Genomic DNA, 13778 nt, shown 5'->3' on the forward strand with positions numbered 1-13778 from the left:
AATTTGATTTTTTTAAAAAATTAATCATTACCAATTTATAACCTGCTTCCTTTATGATAGGTTTTTCTAATCGTGGCTTCCCTGATAGCCTGAAACTTACTTTGTATTCTCTAATCCAGTGAGCCCGTCACAAGTTTAGGTCACTATTATCCATGCGGTCTCTACGTACCAAGGAAAAACTGGCAATTTCTCTGCATAGAAAAGGTAGCATAAAATGTAGTGCTCACACTCATGAATTGTGCTTATTTCTGGAAAAAACTACTATCTATTCTCTGATGTCTTCAAATAACCACTTTAAAATTTCTTAAACATATTTCATGCTTTTTTCATATTGAGAATTAATATAAGCTATTTTATCATCATAGAAAGAAAAAGCCCTGAGTTCCCATTGTGGCTAAGGGGTAATGAACCTGACTATTATCCATGAGGATGCAGGTTTAATCCCTGGCCTCACTCAGTGGGTTAAGGATCCAGCATTGTTGTGAGCTATGGTGTCAGTTTCAAACATGGCTCAGATTGAGTGTTGCTGTGGCTGTGGCAAAGGATGCAGCCACAGCTCAGATTCAACCCCTAGCCTGGGAATCTCCATATGTCACAGGTGCTGCCCTAAAGAGATAAAAACAAACAAGCAAAAAAAACCAAAAATAATGAAAAATATGGGAAACAACGAGCAAGATGTAGATATAAGCCCTGTAATTTCACTAAATGTAAATGAACTAAACATTACAATTAAAAGACAGAGATGATCAGAATGGAGAGAAAAGCAAGATGCAACTACAAACTATTTACAGTAGATGTTATACATACATGAACATTATATAATTAAAAGAAGTACAAAAAATATATACCATGCAATCACTAAGCATGAGAAAGCAATGTGGATTTAATAATTCTTGTCAAAGAAGTCTAGACACATATATTTAACATATATATAGAGAGAAGGCAAGATTTTATAATGAAAAAAGAATCATTTCATTAAGAATTCATAAATATCTTAATTTTACATGAAAGTAGTTACAGAGCTCCAAAATGAATGAACTAAAAACTGACTGAAGTAATGCATAAATAGACAAATCATGATTGTATTTGGAAAAGGAAACACTCTTCCCTAAGTGATTGAGACAATCTATATGAAAATATCATTAATAACATCATTGTGAATCAACTTAATCTAATTGACATGTATATGACTCTACACTCCAAAACTGCAGAATACTGAATATGTTTAGGTGCACAGAAAATATTCAGTAGGAAAGGCCACATGTTGGGCCATAATAAATTACATTAATTCCCAAGTATTCAAACATAGACCATAAGTCCTCAATTAGTAGAACAATTATAAACCATAACAAGGAGATATGCTTTTGAAAACATATGAGCAATTCTAAATCATGAATCAAAGAAAAATAATAGGAGTTCCCGTCATGGCTCAGTGGTTAATGAATCCAACTAGGAACCATGAGGTTGCGGGTTCAATCCCTGACCTCACTCAGTGGGTTAGGGATCCGGCGTTGCCATAAGCTGTGGTCTATATCGCAGACATGGCTTGGATCCCGTGTTGCTGTGGCTGTGGCATAGGCCAGCGGATGCAGCTCCAGTTGGACTCCTAGCCTGGGAACCTCCATATGCTGCAGGTGCCCTAGAAAAGGCAAAAAGTCAAAAAAAAAATAATAATAATAAAGAAAAATTTTTAAATATTTTGAAATAAATAACATTGAAAGTGCAATGTAAAATGTGAGATGGAGTTCATGCTGGATTTAAAGAAACTTTTTTTTTTTTTGCTTAGAATTTTAATGTCGAGAAGAGAAACATAATCTCGGTTATCTAAGTGTCCAGCTAAGAATGTAGGAAAGAGAGAGCAAATTAAGCCTGAGACAAATAGAAGGAAAGAAATAATAAAGATCAGAAATAAATCAAAATAGAAAAAAAATCAATAAAGACAACAATCAATACTTGAATTGATAAACACATAGCAAGTCTCATAAGGACAAATGGAAATATAACATCACAAAATCATGTATGATACACAGACTCATATTTAATGCTGTGAACTGATTTATGATAAAGGCATCAAAGCAATTTAATAGGAAAAAAATAAGAATGAAAAAATATACCTTAATGACAATCTCAGTAATATTAATATAATAATAAGGAAAACTTAGGAAAATCTTCATAGTATATGAACCAGCAAAAACTGGATCAATTCCTTGAAAATACAATTTAATAAAAATAATATTTTTAATAGAATGAGAAAAAGAGCACCTAAGTAATCTATAAAATAAACTGTATTCATAACCACAGCGTTTACACAGAGAACACATCAGAAACAGACAGTGAAACAGACGGTTTCACTGACTAATCCTGCCAAATATTTAATGAAGGAATAGCACTAATCTTAAGGAAACTTTTCAGAAAATTAAGAAGGAAGAAAGATTCCCCAATAAATTTTATAAGGCCAACATAATTCCAAGGCCAAAACCTGACAAAAATATCATGCATATACAAATACACACATACACACACACACACACACACACGCAGAAATATACAGATTTCTTTCATGATTATAGATAGGACTATTCTTCATGAACTATTTGCAAACCAAATCTAGTCATATAAAGGATAACACATAACGAATCATCAGAAAGTGGGGTGTATTCTAGAAATGCAAGGTTCTTTCAAACTTCAAAAAAGGAATATGTGAATATGTGTAATTTAGCACATTAAAGCAACAAAGAGTAAAATTACATGGTGGTGCTGAAGATCACACACTTGATTTCAGGAGCTGCTACAAACCTATAGGAAAGAGGACAGTGTGGTGATGGCATAAAACAGATTAATGAACCAGAGCAAGATACGCACACACACACATACTTCTGTGAACTAACTTATGAAAAAGGCATCAAAGCAATTTAATAGGCAAAAAATATGCAGTTCAACAGACTTTACTGGATCAAATGAATGGGGAAAAATATGAATATTGACAGTCAAAAATTAATGCAGATGGATCATATATCTAAACATAAAAGCCAGAATTATAAAGCTTTGCAAAGAAGCCAACTTAAATTTTGAGAAAAATCTAGCTCTACTAAATGATAGAACTAGACTTGCTCAAAACATCTCATCAAAAGTTACCCTGAAGGGGAGTTGCCACTGTGTCGCAGTGGGATCTGTGATTTCTTGGGAGCGCTGGAACGAACGTTTGATCCCTGGCTGGGCACAGTGGATTAAGGATCCAGTGGGGCGGCAGGAACTCCATGTGCCACGGGGAAGCCAAAAACTTGAAAAAAAAGTTAAAAATACCTATCATGAAGGGAGTTCCAAGTGTGGCTCAGTGGGTTAAGAAACTAACCAGTATCCACGAGGCTGCTGGTTCCAACCCTGGCCTTGCTCAGTGGGTTAAGGATCTGTCATTGTGGCAAGCTGCAGCACAGGCTCAGAGCCAGCATTGCTGAGCTCTGATTTGACCCCTAGCCTGGGAGGTTTCATATGGTACAGGTGCAACCCTAAAGCGAAAAGAAAAAAAAAAAAGTTACCATTAAGAAAATGAAAAAAAAAAATTGTAACAGTATGAGGAGATAGATGTTAACTAAATTTACTGTAGTATCATTTTGTTAGATATGCATGTCAAATCATTATGTCTTACACCTTAAACTTATACAGAACTAGATATCAATTATTTATCAATTAAACTGGAAAAATGGTTAATTGAAATTCTCATTAATTCTTGGAAAGAATAAAAATAATCTCAAACTTGACTAAATTGCATGAAATATCTATATATCTGACAAAGGAATTATACTCAAAATACATACATAACTGCTATAGTTCAATAATTAAAAAAAATAACCAGATTAAAATGGAGCAAATATTGTAATGGACACCTCTCATAGGAAGATACAAAAATGGCTAAGTAGAACATGGTCAACATCATTTATCAGTAGGAATTGCTAAATTAAAACTACCATGAAATATTACTTCAGTCACTCTACTGGTTAAACTCTGAAAGACTGACAAAACTAAGTATTTGTGAAGAGGTGAAGCAACCAGAAATTTGAAAATTGAAAGTGGGAATATAAAGTATTACAAACATTTTGTAGGATCATTTACAGTTTATTTTATTTTTGTTGTTTTTTTTGCTTTTGTTTTTGAGGGCCACACCTGGGCATATGGAAGTTCCCAGGCTAGGGGTCGAATTGGAGCCAGGTGCTGGTCTACACCACAGCCACAGCAACACAGGATCTGAGCTGCAGCTGCGACCTACACCACAGCTCATGGCAACGCCAGATCCTTAACCCACTGAGCGAGGCCAGGGATCAAACCTGCATTCTCATGGATACTAGCTGGGTTCGTAACCTACTGAACCACAATGGGAACTCTCTTGACAGTTTATTTTAAACATATATGTACCCTATGATTCAGGAAACGCTTTTAAGCACGTGCCCAAAAGTAGTGAAAACATATATCCACAAAAAGATTTGTAGTACCATGTTGAGAACAGCTTTATCTCTAATAGACAAAAACTGTAACAGTGTATCCTTTGTCAGCAGGAGAATGAATAAAGTGATTTGGGTATATTCATAAAATACAGGACTACTCATCAATATAATGAACAAAGAAAGGGATGACGTACAAGAGAAGAGGAGTGGATCTCAAACACACCCTACTGAACACAAGAAGTCAGACGCAAAGGAGCATACACTAGAAAAGGCCACCATTGAGATGGCTTAAAACTCATCTATTGCGACAGAATATAGGGTAAGCGCCATTCATTGAAAGTCATGATAAAAAAAATACATGGGTGAACATGTTCTATGACTTGACTGGGCTGAGTTCACATGATTATATACATTTGGAAAATTCATGAAGCTAGGCATTTTTTAAAAGTTTCTGAAACCTAAAGTAAATAGATTAAACAACAAGGACCTACTGTGTCGCATAGGGAACTATAGTCAATATTTTGTAACAATGTATAAAGTAAAAAGAATCTGAAATTATATATATATATATATAAATCATATATAGTCATTAATACCTCAAAGGAATATTAATTTATATATATATACATAAATAGAGAGGGAGAAAGAGAGAAAAAGACATATATAACTGATCACTTTGCTGTATACCTGAACCTAACAAGACATTGTAAATCAACTATACTTCAATTAAAAAAGAAATAAACGAGTTCCCGTCGTGGCGCAGTGGTTAACAAATCCGACTAGGAACCATGAGGTTGTGGGTTCGGTCCCTGGCCTCACTCAGTGGGTTAACGATCCGGCGTTGCCGTGAGCTGTGGTGTAGGTTGCAGTAGGTTGCAGACGCGGCTCGGATCCCTCATTGCTGTGGCTCTGGCGTAGGCTGGTGGCTACAGCTCAGATTCAAGGTTTGATCCCTGGCCTCACTCAGTAGCTTAAGGATCTGGTGTTGCCATGAGCTGTGGTATAGGCTGGTGGCTACAGCTCCAATTAGACCCCTAGCCTGGGAACCTTCATATGCAGTGGGTATAGCCCTAGAAAAAGACAAAAAAAAAAAAAAAAAAAAGACAAGAAAAACAGCATGAAGTTTGTTAAATTAAAAAAAAGAATACTTTTCTGATTGGGAATTTTACCGCCCCCCCCAAAAGAAAAACCTTACACATGATACAGTAAAATGTGCGAAGAAAATCAATAGTTTAAGAAAAAAATAACGCATCATGTGGACAAATTAGATGAAAGAGAGTGTTTAGTGTACGGAGGATATATTTAGGGATAGAACCTTTTAGATATATACTCTCCTCTAAGCTTTTATAGTACAGACACTGTTCTTTCTGACGTGGGATCCTCCACAACCAGAGAGCAGGTTTTTGATTTATTAAGTGTGATTTCTTTCTTACAGACGCTATCCAAACAGGTAAGGTAAACTTCTGTGCCTTATTTCCTTGGGTAATATTCAGCTCTTACTTGATACAAAAGGACTAAGGTCACCGGCTAAAATACGGACAATTCAGGATATAGTTGGAGAATATTCAAAGTTCATTCGGTCTACAGTATGGCCATGCCCTTGTCTAAACTTTATTTATGCTGCTGTCATATGCTTGTTTCATGGCATAGCAGTATCATCTAGGTATGCGATGCAGATGGAATATGTTTAAACCCAACCCTTCGATGTGAGAGACGGGAATGTGAATTGATGAGAAGAGAGTTTAGACTTCACAAATTCCTAACTTTATTGGAAATTTATATTCTGGTGTCATTTTATCTTTCTTTTTTTTTTTTTTTTCTTTTGTCTATTTTTTATTTTTTTTAATTTTTTTTATTTTTTTATTTTCCCACTGTACAGCAAGGGGGTCAGGTTATCCTTACATGTATACATTGCAATTACAGTTTTTCCCCCACCCTTTCTTCTGTTGCAACATGAGTATCTAGACACTGTTCTCAATGCTACTCAGCAGGATCTCCTTGTAAATCTATTCTAAGTTGTGTCTGATAAGCCCAAGCTCCCGATCCCTCCCACTCCCTCCCCCATTTTATCTTTCTAACCTGTTTCTCTCCACGTCCTCTACATCGGCTGTGTTCACAATTCCTTTCAGGTTCGCACAAAACTCTGAGGTCTATCTCGTGTTAGTGAAACAGATGACACACTTCCTCCTACAGACCACGCCTACTTTCTCCGAACTCCTATAGTATTTTATTTTATGTTTTATGTTTTTGTCTTTTTGACTTTTCTTGGGCCACTCCCATGGCATATGGAGGTTCCCAGGCCAGGGGTCGAATCAGAGCTGTAGCCGCCGGCCTACACCGCAGCCACAGCAATGCAGGATCCGAGCCGTGTCTGCAACCCACACCACAGCTCACGGCAATGCCGGATCCTCAACCCACTAAGCAAGGCCAGGGATCGAACCCGCCACCTCATGGTTCCTAGTCAGATTCGTTAACCACTGCGCCATGACAGGAACTCTTCCTATAGTGTTTTAAAGGTGATACCATTACCTTTATCCCTCAACTAGATAAGGCTCACTTTCTGTATCTCGTGTCTTACTTCTCTAATAGATGTTCAGCTTTGTCAACTCTTTGTTAGATATATTTATATATCACAGTATATTTTATTAACTATGTCATAATATAAACAGTTGATGTTTTTATTTTTACTGTTCAAAGAATAAAAACCATGCTAGAATAGTGTCCTATAGTGGATAGAATACTCAAATGGGAGCAGATGCACACATCAGAAGCTTTCATCTCTCACAGCAAATGTAGACATTTGCTCAACAATGTAAAACCATTACTCTATTTCCATGTTGTTATACGAGGAAGGCAGTGATACTATCAAATACGCCTATAGCGCCAAAACACTACTTGTGAGAATCACATAAAATGGGTGTGTGAGGAATGCCAAATATACCAAGAAAAGCAACTAAAATAATAACTGATTAGATGGGGAAACATAATGAGAAGAAAAGAGCCAGTGGGAAAAAAGAAAAGGAGGATGAGGATGGGCAGGATGAGACACAGAGGAAGGGGAAGAAAGAAGGAGAGGGAAAGAGAAGACCAAGGAGAAGAAATGAAAACCAATCACTCACGAAGTGACTCTGCAACCTTACAAAAAAAATCCATTATCCTTCCAGCGGCATTCAGTACCCTTTGCATCAGCTGGTCATTCAAGATGTTAAATCATCTCAAAGCAAATCATAGGATGAGCACGTCTGCCTCTGGTTTTGCAAATTTAGCAGACTGTGCAATACATGGCCTCACTGGATCAGTTTTAAAAGCTAGAAAACCTGGGAATGTGGATGTTAGTTTTAAAACATAAACTCAGTGTGGTAGGCAGAACTCTCCTCAAAATTCCCACCCCTTGATGATTCCAGCACTGCGCTGTGAAGCGATTCTGCAGATGAAACTAAAGCGACAGGCTTGACAATAAGGGGACTGTAGGAGATTATTCCGGTAAGCACGTGATGGACAGATACTGCGTAACTCAGGTGAGACCGATCTCATCGCCTTGAGCCTTTAAAGCTGAGAATGTGCTCCAGGTAGAGAGAGATGCAGTGGAAGACAGAGAAATGGGCCTAAAGGAGAAATCAGATACTTTAAGAGACAGAGCTGGAGCGTGGGTCCTGGCGCTGAGATGTAGGGGCCCAAGTACAAGACCGAGAAAGAGGATTTCACGCAAAGCACGGGAAGAAATATGAGCAGCCTCTAGGAGCAAAGACCAGCCACTGTCTGACAACCATCAAGCAAAGTGAGACCTCAGTCCCAGAACCACAAGGAAGTGAATTCTGCCAAGAGCCTGAACCAGCCTGGAAGAAAATTCATCCACAGAGCCTCTACTCAAGAAAACAGCTCTGTGGACCTTGATGTTATCTCTGTAATAGCGGTGTTGGACTTTTTCTTTTCTTTTCTTTTGTCTTTTTAGGGCCGCACCCTTGGCATATGGAGGTTCCCAGGCTAGGGGTCAAATTGGAGCTATAGCCAGTGGCCGACACCACAGCCACAGCAATGCCAGATTCAAGCCACATCTGCGACCTACAACACAGCTCACAGCCGACACTGGAGCCTTAATCCACTGAGGGAGGCCGAGGATGAAACCCATCCTCATGGATCCCAGTCAGATTTACTTCCACTGAGCCACGGAAGGAACTCCGGGACTTCTTAAATTCAGAACTCTGATGGGCATTGTTTTAAGCAACTAAATTTGTGATAATTTGTTAAGGCAGCAATACAAAACTAATACACTTATTAAAGCCGATTTCTGGGCTGCAAGTAGAAGAAAGCCAACCCTATTAGAATGTCTACCACAAGTATGTTTTTCTAAATTCTCCAAAACACATGTTCTATGTTTTATGATTGTAATTTAAAATACCCATTAGTTCAAAAAGGTAACTTGATTTTGTTCTCAAATAATGGCCACATTATTTCTGTTATACTCATTTATGTGGGTGTAAATATAATTTTCTTCATTAGACAGAGAAGTAATTGCTTGATATTCCAATAACTGCAGTGAATCAAACATAAATATTTTACAAGGCATCATTATGTCATAAAATGTAAATAGAAAGTGTGAGGAACCTCATTGCATTTGCATCTGAGACAGCTCCAGGAGCCAAAGATTAGACACTTTAAAATCGCTTGCTCACTGGGTCAAAAAGGCGTGTGGTTATTCTTGCATAACAAAGCAAGACCATTACAGAGACTGAGACCAATGCTTTCAATGGGAAAAACATGCCATGCGCCGTGTGGCTGTTGGATTCATGATCCAATTGTAAAGTCTACTGTGTGAGACACGATGTGGATGTTTCTTCCTCGTTATCCACGTAAGACAGATATTTCTTCTCAGTGTTCCATTCTCCTTCTGGTCTGCTACCCGCGTTTTCGTTTACACCAGTATTCTCAGTTTCATTGTTTCATTGTAACTAAGACAAAAATAAGACAATGTCTAATGTCCGTAGCTTTGGGTGCAGGCTCCTAAGAGCAAAAGCACGTCAGAAGGGTGTGACACCCATTCGGTTACACAACAGAGGTTGGTTGCATACATGTGACAGAATGATTTGCTAAAACAACAAAACGTTATAGAGTGGTCCCATAGAGTTATGTTTAAATGCTGAGTTTTATTGTCCAACAAGAGCAGTCAATTAAAAAATAAAAGGAGTATTTTATTTACCTAATGATTTCTAGATATTGATACTGAATAGATACGCTACAGGTGGTTTGCATTATTTCCATTCCCCCCACCAATACCTGCCAAAGATGATGCTTCAGAAGAAAAATCACTTACTGTGAAAGTAACTCATCATGTGATTCCTATAAAAAGTCTTCTATCCATTACATGAAAAATACGTAATTTTTCTTTTTGGTTTCTTTAGGGCTGTACCTATGGCATTTGGAGGTTCCCAGGCAAGGGGTCAAATCAGAGTTATAGCCACCGGCCTACACCACAGCCACAGCAACGCGGGATCCAAGCCACGTCCGCAACCTATACCACAGCCCATGGCAATGCCAGGTCCTTAACCCCCTGGGCAAGGCCAGGGATTGAACATGAGTCCTTATGGATGCTACTCAGAGCTGTTTCCACTGAGCCAAGACAGAACTCCAGAAAAACATGTAATTTTTATTTACCTATTATTTTAACAAATATTGAATCCTTTATGTGAGGCACTATTCTTGGTATAGGGCTTACAGCAAAGAACAAATCAGGTAAAGTTCATGGGGAGTGATCATAAAAATAAAACAGAAGTGAGTGAGCTGTGCATGGTGGGAGATGTTACTATTTTAGTTGGAGTGTTCAGAGAAGAAGGGTACAGGCATAAGAGAGAGCTGAGGGAGTGAGTCGAGTGTTTTGACCTCCAGAGCCCCTGATACGGGGGTGTGACTGACTTGTTGGAGATATCACCAAGAGGCATACACTGTAACCTAGGAAAGGAGCTGAAAGTCATATCAGAAGAAATAGCCAGGGTTAGATTACATATGACCTTCTAACCATCACGAGGATTGAGAATTCTATGATAATTTTCTACCATAAAAATTATGGCAAGTGGTAAGCCATCTATATTTTTAAATTGTTCTTCTGACTACCCAGTGGTAAACACATTCGTGAGAGAATGGAACGAGTGAGTCTAGTAGAGTGGCCTTTGTAATAGCCCAACAATGAACGATGATAGGAAACAGTATGAGTGCCACAGGAGTGGTGGAAAATAGAAAGATTTGGAAAATGTTTGGAAGAAAGAGCAAGCGTGTTGGTGGTGGATTAGATGCAAGGAAGAGAAGAAGGGATTCAGGAAGTTCTCTAGGGTCTTTCTCTGGACAAGTCGGTGATGGGATGTACTTGATGAAGATGCGGAGCAGCAAGGGACCCGCTTCCATAAGCGAGGGTTGGACCAGTTGAGATACTTGTTAGGCAACCAATGGAGATGGCAAGTTCGATGCTGAGGATGGATGAACACGGACCTCAGGGAAGAAGCTGTGACTTGAGATATACCTTTAGGAGTCATTAATCTTTCGTTGCATTTAAATGCATGGGACCCCATGACAAGGTTTAGAGTATAGACATGAGCTCCAAGTCCTGTCATGAGACATTATACTGTTTGAAGTACAAACAAAGACATTACAAAGCAGGAAGGAAACCACCAGTGAAGCAGCAGAAAAACAGGAGTGTTCTGTCTCCCACGCTAAGATGGCGCAGGAGTTTCAAGAATGAAAAAGGAATCAGCTGCATCAGATGTTTTGGGGGGCAGTATGTCGTAGACAGAAGGCAAAGTGTGGGTCTGGCAATGTCTGAAGTCCCTATTTAAACGCACATGAGAGATACAGTGGAGAAGGGAGTGCAGATAGAGTCAAAGGACGAAGGAGAACTTTAGGGAGACGGTACCTGGAGGGAGACCATGGTGGTGGGAACAGCGAGGAAGGAGGTGGCCACCCTGGCCTGGGTGGCGAGACAATGATAAGCAAGAGCGGCCTCCACAAACCTCAGGCCATGTGAAGGGGCACTCAAAGGAGACCTTAAGGAACGATGAGTTTCTAGAGAGCACACTGGAGGTTTTCAGAGACTAGGGGAGGGTATGGCGTCAGGGCAGCTAATGGCACAGATAAGAGAGTAAAAGTCCAGGAGGTGAGAAATGACCTGGGAAACTGGGACTTTTCATGACGCTTAAGGTAAAGAGGGTTGGCTAACGAGAGTGTCCTAGGCCTGACCTGTTTCAAGGGATACTGAGGTCCAGGTCCACTTGGGACTGGACTCTCAGGCAGTTCATGGTGATCCAGCTGAAACTGCTGGTGAGTGAGGAGGGCTGGCGCCCAGAGTCTCTCCAGGAGTGTGGCAGCCCTGCCGAAAGGAACGTGGAAGCCAGCCTGGGGTCTGTGGGACGATTCTGCAGAGACAATGACTGAATGCAATGTGCGTGTGTGAGTGTACAAGTGAGTACGTGAGTCTCAGTGTATGTGTGTGTGTACCAGTGAGTATGTGAGTCTGTGTGTGTGTGTGTACCAGTGAGTACGTGAGTCTCTGTGTGTGTGTGTGTACCAGTGAGTACATGAGTCCGTGTGTGTATGTATGAGTGTACCAGTGAGTACGTGAGTCTGTGTGTGTGTGTGTACCAGTGAGTACGTGATTCTGTGTGCGTGTGTGAGTGTGCAAGTGAGTACGTGAGTCTCTGTGTGTGTGTGAGTGTACCAGTGAGTACGTGAGTCTGTGTGCGTGTGTGTGAGTGTGCAAGTATGTGAGTCTGTGTGTGTGTGAGTGTACCAGTGAGTACGTGAGTCTGTGTGCATGTGTGTGAGTGTACCAGTGAGTACGTGAGTCTGTGTGTGTGTGTGAGTGTACCAGTGAGTACGTGAGTCTGTGTGCATGTGTGTGAGTGTACCAGTGAGTACGTGAGTCTGTGTGTGTGTGTGAGTGTACCAGTGAGTACGTGAGTCTGTGTGCATGTGTGTGAGTGTACCAGTGAGTACGTGAGTCTGTGTGTGTGTGTGAGTGTACCAGTGAGTACGTGAGTCTGTGTGCATGTGTGTGAGTGTACCAGTGAGTACGTGAGTCTGTGTGCATGTGTGTGCGTGTACCAGTGAGTACGTGAGTCTGTGTGCGTGTGTGTGAGTGTGCAAGTATGTGAGTCTGTGTGTGTGTGAGTGTACCAGTGAGTACGTGAGTCTGTGTGTGTGTGTGCGTGTACCAGTGAGTACGTGAGTCTGTGTGCGTGTGTGTGAGTGTGCAAGTATGTGAGTCTGTGTGTGTGTGTGAGTGTACCAGTGAGTACGTGAGTCTGTGTGCGTGTGTGTGAGTGTGCAAGTATGTGAGTCTGTGTGTGTGTGAGTGTACCAGTGAGTACGTGAGTCTGTGTGCATGTGTGTGAGTGTGCAAGTATGTGAGTCTGTGTGTGTGTGTGTGAGTGTACCAGTGAGTACGTGAGTCTGTGTGTGTGTGTGCGTGTACCAGTGAGTACGTGAGTCTGTGTGCGTGTGTGTGAGTGTGCAAGTATGTGAGTCTGTGTGTGTGTGTGAGTGTACCAGTGAGTATGTGAGTCTGTGTGCGTGTGTGTGAGTGTGCAAGTATGTGAGTCTGTGTGTGTGTGAGTGTACCAGTGAGTACGTGAGTCTGTGTGCATGTGTGTGAGTGTACCAGTGAGTACGTGAGTCTGTGTGTGTGTGCGTGTACCAGTGAGTACGTGAGTCTGTGTGCGTGTGTGTGAGTATGCAAGTATGTGAGTCTGTGTGCATGTGTGTGAGTGTACCAGTGAGTACGTGAGTCTGTGTGCATGTGTGTGAGTGTACCAGTGAGTACGTGAGTCTGTGTGTGTGTGTGTGAGTGTACCAGTGAGTACGTGAGTCTGTGTGTGTGTGCGTGTGTACCAGTGAGTACGTGAGTCTGTGTGTGTGAGTGTACCAGTGAGTACGTGAGTCTGTGTGTGTGTGTGAGTGTACCAGTGAGTACGTGAGTCTGTGTGTGTGTGTGTACCAGTGAGTACGTGAGTCTGTGTGTGTGTGTGAGTGTACCAGTGAGTACGTGAGTCTGTGTGTGTGAGTGTACCAGTGAGTACGTGAGTCTGTGTGTGTGTGTGAGTGTACCAGTGAGTACGTGAGTCTGTGTGCGTGTGTGTGAGTGTGCAAGTATGTGAGTCTGTGTGTGTGTGTGAGTGTACCAGTGAGTACGTGAGTCTGTGTGCATGTGTGTGAGTGTACCAGTGAGTACGTGAGTCTGTGTGTGTGTGTGCATGTACCAGTGAGTACGTGAGTCTGTGTGTGTGAGTGTACCAGTGAGTACGTGAGTCTGTGTGTGTGTGTGCGTGTGTACCAGTGAGTACGTGAGTCTGTGTG

The 13778-nt window shown here is 40.7% G+C and overlaps 1 long non-coding RNA gene across 1 annotated transcript; it reads left to right on the forward strand.

Annotated features, from left to right (window-relative positions):
* The first annotated feature begins 8361 nt into the window (after window positions 1–8361).
* LOC146398755 (uncharacterized) lies at window positions 8362–13178 on the forward strand. Its single transcript, XR_014817231.1, has 3 exons — window positions 8362–11975; window positions 12579–12753; window positions 12863–13178. It is a non-coding gene; the product is annotated as an uncharacterized LOC146398755 (long non-coding RNA).
* The last annotated feature ends 600 nt before the right edge of the window (window positions 13179–13778 follow it).

Source organism: Sus scrofa, chromosome 10, assembly GCF_054392235.1.
Source record: "Sus scrofa isolate SSC_HxYL_T2T_F1_AM1 chromosome 10, Sscrofa_HxYL_maternal_Yorkshire_Landrace_v2.0, whole genome shotgun sequence".
In the NCBI taxonomy this organism is placed as follows: domain Eukaryota; kingdom Metazoa; phylum Chordata; class Mammalia; order Artiodactyla; family Suidae; genus Sus; species Sus scrofa.